Source organism: Apis dorsata, unplaced genomic scaffold (assembly GCF_000469605.1).
Source record: "Apis dorsata unplaced genomic scaffold, Apis dorsata 1.3 scaffold_44, whole genome shotgun sequence".
Classification (NCBI taxonomy): domain Eukaryota; kingdom Metazoa; phylum Arthropoda; class Insecta; order Hymenoptera; family Apidae; genus Apis; species Apis dorsata.
Genome location: NW_006263346.1, coordinates 2,448,248 through 2,457,511, shown reverse-complemented (window position 1 = coordinate 2,457,511; position 9,264 = coordinate 2,448,248). Strand labels below are relative to the sequence as shown.

The 9,264-nt window shown below is 33.9% G+C and overlaps 1 protein-coding gene and 2 long non-coding RNA genes across 3 annotated transcripts in view; 2 read left to right on the top strand and 1 right to left on the bottom strand.

Moving 5' to 3' along the window:
* LOC102680495 overlaps positions 1–8,289 on the top strand; it is a 13,066-nt gene extending 4,777 nt beyond the window's left edge. The window contains exon 3 of the long non-coding RNA XR_004151515.1: positions 8,279–8,289. This is a non-coding gene — a long non-coding RNA (uncharacterized LOC102680495). The remainder of the gene's footprint in view (positions 1–8,278) is intronic.
* Positions 1–9,264, top strand: part of LOC102670789 (RNA-binding protein MEX3B) — a 124,583-nt gene that overhangs the window by 91,462 nt on the left and 23,857 nt on the right. The window lies entirely within an intron of this gene.
* The window catches only part of LOC116186513, a 14,501-nt gene continuing 13,298 nt past the window's right edge, over positions 8,062–9,264 (bottom strand). Inside the window, exon 3 of the long non-coding RNA XR_004151516.1 lies at positions 8,062–8,360. This is a non-coding gene — a long non-coding RNA (uncharacterized LOC116186513). The remainder of the gene's footprint in view (positions 8,361–9,264) is intronic.

Sequence of the window (9,264 nt, the reverse complement as noted above, 5' to 3'; positions counted from 1 at the left end):
AGGAAGAAAAAAAAAAAAAAAAAAAAAAAAGAAAAGGAAAAAAAAGAGAAAAAAAGAAAGAAACAAAAAAAGAAAAGAGGAATTAACGAAAGACGAAGACGAAAGGATTTTCGAGATGCCGTGGCGACGCACAATTTTTTTCGTTAAACGAGACGAGCACGAGACTCGATCATCAACACGTAGCGTTTATAGGATGGCGTAATTAGAAAGTCGAGAGAGGTAATTAGGTAATAGCGTTCGAATAATAATGATAAGACAAAAAAAAGAAAAAAAAAAAAAAGCAACACGCGATTTTCTCCCTTTTATCGATCTTCTTCGTTCCCTCTTGTTATGCACATGTTCTTTTTAATTCCATTTTCCCTCGAACGCGGCTCGCGGATGCGTCTCTTGCTTCTCTCTTAACAAGGGAATGGGAGACAGGGGTAGGTAGGGGATGAGAGAAAGAAAGAGATTAATAAAAAAGAAAGGACGAAAATTCGCCGCACACTTGGAAAAAACGATGCGATGTCAGAGTTTCGAAGCAAGTATTCTTAACATACTTTAAAAAGATATTAGATACGTAATTAATAATTGTCTAACGAAAAAGAGCCAAGATTTAAATGATTATGATGTATTAAACGAAACTATATACGAGTTTACAAAATATATATATATATATATATGATTATATATATATATATAGAAAAAAAAAGGTATATATGTATATGAGGCGAAAAAAAAAATAAATATACATATATTATATATATATTTATGAAGAGATGGTATTATATCGTAAGATGAGAATAATTCGTTTATGTGACAGCGATTTATACATAAAGGAAACGTACTTATATTAAGAAGATACATATATATATATAAAACTTATGTATAAATCTCTATATGGTTATATAATAAATATAATATATATATATAATATTCATGACGTAATAAATACGTAATAATTCGTACGGAAAGAAAAAAAAAAAAAAGAAATAATTGTAAAACGTCGATAACATTCCGTAGATAATAGCGTACATCCCTAATTCGTAGACTATGGAAGAACTCGCTCGTTGTATTTATCGAAACTGTGGATAGTGTATAGATTAACATGGATCCGATTCGTTTCACGTGACACGATTTCATTCATTTTTTTTCACGAGGCATTACAGGCCTCCGCTCCACGATCGAACGATTCCCACTCGAGGGGCGGGGTCGTTCGTCGAAAAAATCGTTGGTTCGTCAATTTCCAGAGGAACAATGTCGTCGCGGTCGAGGCAAAACGACAATGCTAAAAAAAAAAAAAAAAAAAAGAAAAAAGAAATAAGAAAAAAGAAAAAAAGGAAAATCGAGAGCGCATAATTTAGCTTCGTGAAATGTTGATCGAAGCTTCCAATTAAGAGTTCTCGTCTCGTTCATTAGAAATGAAGAGTCTTCGGTATTTTTATGAATTAGAAGACTTATGACGCGAGTTTCAACCTTCCCTTTTGCATTTCATATATGAATCTTTGAATCATTACTTTATTAGTATTTGGTAATTTCAATATTTCTCACAGTGAAAATTTTCATTTTCATCTTGATTAACCTTGTGGACACATATATTAATTTGCGCGTGCCAATTTTCACGTAAAAAAATTAAATTAAATAATTTCATCGGAATAAATTCAATTTATGATTTTAATAAACAAGATATAAATATAGTTTCTAGTGACAAACTGAGATTTATATTCATTTACACGAATATAAAGAAGCGAATAAGAGGCATATTTTTTTTCGATATTATCGTGCCTTTGAAATTCTTTGAAATTCATTACATTCGTTTCATCCATTCATCCACGCAAGTTTAAATACGTGAAAGGCTGAAAAACTTTTTTTCTTAAAAAATCGATTTTGATTTTTCACCCATCCTTGCCTCAGCCTGTACATCAGCATAATCGAGCGAGAATCCTAGCGCATTCCCTCGACCAACCCCTCGAGCAGCCAACCCCGTCGCGACCAGCCAGACGCATGAATCTTCCCTCTATTCGTTTATCTCGGGGAAGCGAGCAATAAGAATTGTTTCTCGTGACACGGGCTTGACCTCGCGTTGCAATTGCGTATTGTTTCACGAGGAGGATGGAATGGAGGGGGAAAAGTCGAAATGGAAGTATACCTTCTTCGTGGTGTTAAAGATAAAAAATTTGGATTCACTTTTTTAACTCTCCCCTTTTTCTTTTTTTCATTATAATACCAATTTCCTCCTCTTCTCTCACGAGAAAGAATTTTATTTTTATTACGGAAACCACTGGCGTATATTGGGGAGATAAATGAACAATGGATGAGAGAAAAAAAGGGACTGTTCGTATATATATAATAATAAAGAAAGACGAGATTGAAATTTCGAAAGTGAAAATAAACGACCGATGGCGCTTTTAATTAGAGAATCGGTGCAAAACGTTGCTTCTCGAGGCGATTCCTTTTTTTTTTCTTTTTCTTTTTTTAAATATAACAACACGACGGGAATCGTTCGCTGAATGGAAATGAGGAATCGAACGAGACGCGTGGTTGAGAACCACGCCTTTTCGAATGGGCCTGCATTCGCCTCTCCACCCCGATCTATTCATTCCTGTTACAATGCGTGCGTGTACGCATGCATATGATAAATATATTATGTTTACGCGCATACATACGTATATATATATTTTCGAATCGTCAGTTCCTGAGTCCGAGAAAGAAAAAAGGGGGAGGGGAGGGAAAAAGGGGAAGAAAAATGGAAAAATGGGCGACCAAAGGTTTCTGAAAGGTTCTTTAGCTGGTCGGTTCCTTTTCAACCCTTCATCGACCCGTTCATTCGCGTTTGTTAACTCGTCGTTCATTACCGTTAACGAGAGGTTATCGCTTTTCAAAGCGTGGCTCAAGTGCATTGCGAGGATCTTTGCACGCATCGAAACGGTATGAAAAAAATCAAAAGTCTGTGTCGATATTGTGCCACATGCACGTGTAGCTGGTATTTTACTGTCGCTTCTACGTGAATTTTGAAAATACGTTCGTCTACCTATTTTTTTTTTTTTTTTATTTCTTTTGAAGAAATTGCACAAATTGATTCTTTCGCTTTAGAAATAATTTTTTTAATTTCTAGTATTAATACGAATTAATACGTTAGAACTAGATCGAATTTGATTTTACTTTTGAGATTTTATTAAAATTTATTTCTCTATTTAAATTTTGATTATTATTATTATTTATTATTCTTTTTTTGTTGGACTTCATTACTTTGTACGTTCATGATGAATTTTATTTAATGATTCAATGTTTTCAAAATTTTCCATAATATCATTTGATTACCTCGTGTAAATTTTCATCGTTCATTCTTCTATTCACTTCGTTATTCCATTTTATTCGAATACAAATACAAATGTAAATACTCACTCGAGAGAATCGTGGATCTAGGATTTTCGATGAAAATTTCGATGAAAATCTTTTTTTTCTTCCCTCCTCCGTAAACGGGGAAAAAATAACCGGTAGACGCACCCTTCTGAAGCTCAAATTAATTTCCTCCGGGTCAATTGTTCGGCAAACTGCGTGGCAGCGGAAGCCGCGAGAGGATATCAAATTTCGAGAATATTTAATAAAACTTTTTATGGGATATTCGAATGCTCAACCTTGTAAAGTGTATATTCGTATAAATAGAATCTCTCTGGATCAGTGTAGCAGGGAGATGGCGGAAGTAGAACGGCGGAAGTAGAGACGAGAGTAATTAAAAAAGCAATTTTTTCGAGACTAAAAAAAAAAAAAAGAAAAGAGAAAAAGAAGAAAAAAAAGAAGAAAAGAAAAAAAGAAAAAAAAAATCTCTTTTATCGATCACTACCAATAGAAACAAAAATATTTTCTCGCGATGATTTTGTAAGAAGGACGAAGATGATCACTAAAAAAAAAAAAAAAAAAAAAAAAAAAAACTTAAGATATGTTTTATCGAGACAAAAATATATATTCGTTATTTTTTTATTTTATGATAAAATAATCAAAAGTATACCACGTTGCGTGTACATCGAAAAGACGAAAGAATTTATAATTCATCCCGTTGACAATTATTTCCTAATAAAGTTGGATTAAAGACCACGTAGCAATAAAACAAACTTCCATTCCATAGGATCATCGATCCTATCGAGCGTTTAAACTAGAAATTAAGCTCATCCGCGAGCGCATTCGATATCCAATCGATCAGCCTCCCCCAATTTCGAATGCCACACTGTGAAAAAAATCGACGAAGGAAAGGAACGAAGAGAGCAGTTTCGAATCTTGTAGTTCCCCTCGTCGGTGCTCGTAAGCGTGGAGGAGCCTTTAGGCGAGCAGGCTTTAATCCGTATTAAATTAAATCGATTTTTTGCTCAGCATCGTAAAATAACAACGCTCGAAAAATAACAAAAAAAGAAAAAGGAAAAAAAATTACAAAAAAAGAAGAGAGAGAGAGAGAGAAGAGAAGAATGTATCCGTATCCGAGCTTTCGCTTATCGCTAATTAGCGAATGCCGCGTGGATCTGGGATTATTTTCTCGCGATATACGTCGAACTTACCCTCTCTCCTGTTCCTCCTCCCTTGTTCAGAGAAGACATTTTCTCTCAAAAGTCGTAGGAAAAACTCTTTCTTTCTTTTCTTTTCTTTCTTATCAACAATCTACGTTAATTTAACTTGTCAGATTAATTATGAATTTATCACGTTTAAAAATTTTTAATAATTTCGCGCCTAACTTTACATTATTTTCTATTATATAAATATAAAACAAATTTTAAATTCATCATTTTTTTAATAATTTAATTAGCCCACTCATTTATTTACCCTTTTAATTTTTCCAAATCAAACCATCCTATGACCTTTGAACAGGGATGTATGTATATGTATATAGTCACGATGCGTGTCAAAACGAAAATAAAATTGATGAAAACGCACGTAAAACGATGACAAAGTTGATTAAACAACGGAAAAAATGGAGACTCGTAGGAAGAAGAGCAAGGGTGGGAGGAGGAGCAAGGATGCAAACGGATAGATCGAAAAATCGGTGCCAAACACACACACATACATACACGCACAATTTTTAGACGTTTTAGAACGAGGAAAGCGTATCAAAAGCGATGATTGTCGGAGGGAGGGCGCGAGAGCAAACCAGCCTCCGTGGGCATATGCGTATAAGAACGAGACGAAACATGGTAAATATCGAACACCCCCTGGTTCTCTGCTCTCGAGCGTTCGACGAGCCCCATGAGAATCAAACGAGGAAGAAGTGTGAAGGGAAGGGGAGGAGGGAAATGGTCGGTGGTGAAGTTTCATAGAAAATGACGTCGGGGAGGAAGGTTCAACGTTGAACCCGATTTTAACACGATTATCTTTTCACTTAGCCGGCCCAACGTTTAGATTCGAGGATAGTTGGGATAATAGGGGGTGAGAAAGTGAAACGAATTTATCTATGTGACGGATCTGTACTTTTTAAAGTCTCTTTTTTTAGAAGTCTAAAGGAAAGATTTTTTTTTTGTCTCGAGGAAAAAGAAATCTGAAAAATCAATGTAGGTATCTACGTATATGTGCGAGAATTTTTTTCCAGAATTTTTGCTTATTATTGCTGAGACGTGAAAAAGAAGATGGAGATTGGATTCTGTTCTTCGATTGAAATTCGATGTGAAAAATATTTTTCTTTGGTATTATAATTAATAATTCGATAATGGTCCATCATCGGATAAATTTTTCGTTTCAAAAATTTACTTTTGCCGTTTGCTGTATTTGATTGCATCCTATACGACGAAAAAAGAAAAGAAAAGAAAAGAAAAAAAAAGAAAGAAAAAAATTATATTTTCAATATTTTTAATAACAAATAATAAAAAGAAAAAGTATCACACGTTTCGCATTCATCTCTCCGACGCGTTTTATATCCGTAGCCTAAGCTAATTCGATCGTTTTCTAATAAGCGATAAAACGATAACCGGAAGCGAAGATCAAACGAAGATTTAACAGATTGTCGTGAATTATTCTATATGCAATACGTATACTCCTGAACAGAATCGAAACAGAAAAAAAAAATACATCTATATACGATATTACATGCATACATAAATATAAATATATATAAAAAAATAAAAAATGAATATAAATATATTATTATATTACACATACTTTCGATACCTGTGTGTCCACGTTCTTATCGTATCCGTTTTTTTCATAAGAATGCAACGCGCATATGTATGCGTCTGTGTTTCCAAAAAAACACACCGGCATAATTATACACAATGATAATTGTTATTATCAAATACGTAATTATTATATATACATATATATATATATATTCTTATATATACATGTGGATGTATATGCGTAAAAGCAAGCAAAGAATAATAGTAATAATAATAATAATAATAATAATAATAATAATAATAGTAGTAGTAATAATAAATATAGAAAAAATAAAAAAAAAAAGGGAAAACGGAATATAAAAGAGGATAAAAGCGGAGGACAACAACAACAATAGCAACAAAAACAACAAAGGGAAAGAAAAGAAGGAAAATAAAATTTAAATTACGGATGCGATATATTCGATATTGCGAGGAGCAGAATTTTTTTTATTTCCATCTCAGCCATTCCCATGACGACGGGAATCGTATCATCGACGAAGATTTACACGTGATTCTAGAGAATCACGTCCCAGCGTGCAAGTGTGCATACGAAGCACGGAGTATAAATGTAGCCGCAGCAATCAGACTCGATGTAATAATAATATCGACACACGAGCAAGTGGCGCGTACCGTGACCTTTGAACCAATGGCACGTGGCACCGACCTCCAGGTGCGGCCGCACTTGTTCGCGACATTACACGCCGATGCACCTGTCGACCGGTGCATCGAATATACATAGCGCGCGCACACGTTGAGCAGGTCAGGAACGTTCGAAACGTCATCGTTGGCCTATTAACACGTTCCGCGCGTTTCCATGCCCCCCTCCCCCAGATTTAACCCTATTTTCAAGTGAACAAGTTGAATGTTCTCAAGTGGTCCTCGAATTATTTTAATTTTAGTTTATTTTATTGGGAACAAATTTTTATGAACGGCGGTATATATTTTTTTTTAATTATACATATACATATGTATGTTACGTAATTATATAATAATCTGTAGACACGCGTATTTATATTATCTTTCTTTTTTTTTTAATTTTTCAGAAATATTGAGATACTTGAGATAAAAGAGTAATTATTCCTTTTTGACCTCGATATATATATATTCATTTCTCAAGAGGTTAATTCTAATTTAATTTAATTAATCCAATTTAACTTCTTCTTTTCGAACATGAATGTAACGTGACACGAATAAGTCAATTTATGAATTAATCACGTAAGGGATTTTAATTTCCGAATAAACATTCTCTTTAATTAAGAAAAAATAACACTTGATTAAATTTCTAGAATTTAGTTTTCCTTTTCTCCTTTTAAAAATCCTATTTCTATTGAAAATAATTACGATAATCGGTGGCTCGATACGACGCAGAACGTGTTAAGACCACGGTCATTGCGACCGGTAGAAAATTATTCGATCGGCTCATTTTTGCGGAAAGAAAGATTAAACCTTGTTCTCGTTTGAAGTTTGAAAAAAAAAAAAGAAGAAGAAGAAGAAGAAAATGTCAATTTGACGTGGACGTGATTCGATGTAACGTCGATAAAATTGGAAAGTCGTTGGCATTTTATTCGGACTTGGTGGTTGATATTTTATTCGAAGTGGACGAAGCTGAAGTGATGCGTGCTTGCGAAATGGAATATTGAAATCGCTTTGTCGACGCTGTATTATTTTCGTTCGACGAATGAAATTTCCTTTCGTACTTATTCCTATTTTCGTTCCCACGTATTGATTTCTTTCTTTCTTTTTTTTTTTTCTTTTTTCGCAACCGTATACAAGTTCGTGGAAAAAGAAGGAAATTTTTTAAAAGAAAAAATATCGCGAAACGAAGTGTTATAAAAAAAAAAAAAAATACGAACGGGATGCGATTTTCTTTTCTTTTTACGTTTAATAATCCAAAATGAATGTCGCGAGAAAAAGGAAAAAGAATATACAGAAAAAGAAAGGAGTAATTTTTTTTTTTTCTTCCCCATATTACATTTAATATCCCGAAAACGAACACGCACGTTCTCCATTCAATAGCGTTGGGCTGTATGCGGTAACGCGATCGCCGATTGAATACACCCTCGCGATACGGCCTCGTTGCGAGCCACATATACACGAAACGCATTTCATATGCTCTAGAATGGAAGTGCTCGAATAAACGTCCTTCCATTTCGAGGGTTCGATAGTAGAAGGCGGGTAGTAGAAAGATTGCTTTTGACGATCCTACGCTTCCAATTGTACGATCAATTTTTATTTATCGTCTCGTTGCTCGTATCCCTCTTGTGCTTTGTATATAATATCTTTTTTATTTGTGTGCCATTGTTTGTTCACAAAAATACGATTCCTTTTTTTTTAAATTTATTTATAACCAAAAAACAAGCGAGTGGGAGGAGATTATAAATTGAATGGACTGCTCGAGATCTGCGGACAGAGACATAATTTTACCTTGTTTTAAGGGTAACGACGCTCGTATATTGCGAGCCTTAACGCACGAGAAATCTATTTTTGCAATATTATCACCATTGTACTCGGCATCTGGACGAAAAGAGGTACATACACCAGGGGGGCGACGATCCCCACGGAGTGTCTTTCTGAGAGAACTGGATAGGGTATTCACCCTCATCAGAGATCCTCGAGCAATGGATGTCTGAAAGACAGGCTTGAATACGTATTTTTAGTCTCATTCTAATCAACGTGATTGAATATCATTATATCATTTTTTTTCAAATATAACCGAGTTATCAAGCTCTTTTCATTTTTGTTTTTTTCTTTCATCTTTGCTTTTTTTGAAATATCCTCCTTTTCTTCGCATCGAAGAATTTATTATCGTTACATATAAAATCTAAAAGGAAATGTAAATTATGATATCTAGACTAAAATCGCGTTTTAAAAATAACGATCGTATCTTCTTGAAATGTATTTTAAACAAGTATACCAAGCTTTTCTCTCTCTATATATATATTTTTTTACACAACACATCATTACTTGCAACGCACAACACTTACAAATATAATGGAGAATTCGATAAATTTCACGAATATTTCCATTTTTTCATATAAAAATAATTAATTTAATATTTTTATTCCAACACGAGCGATAACAAAATCGATGCTCGGAAAATTCCATACGATATAAAAATAACCATCGTTTCGCAAAAAAAATATCGAGATGT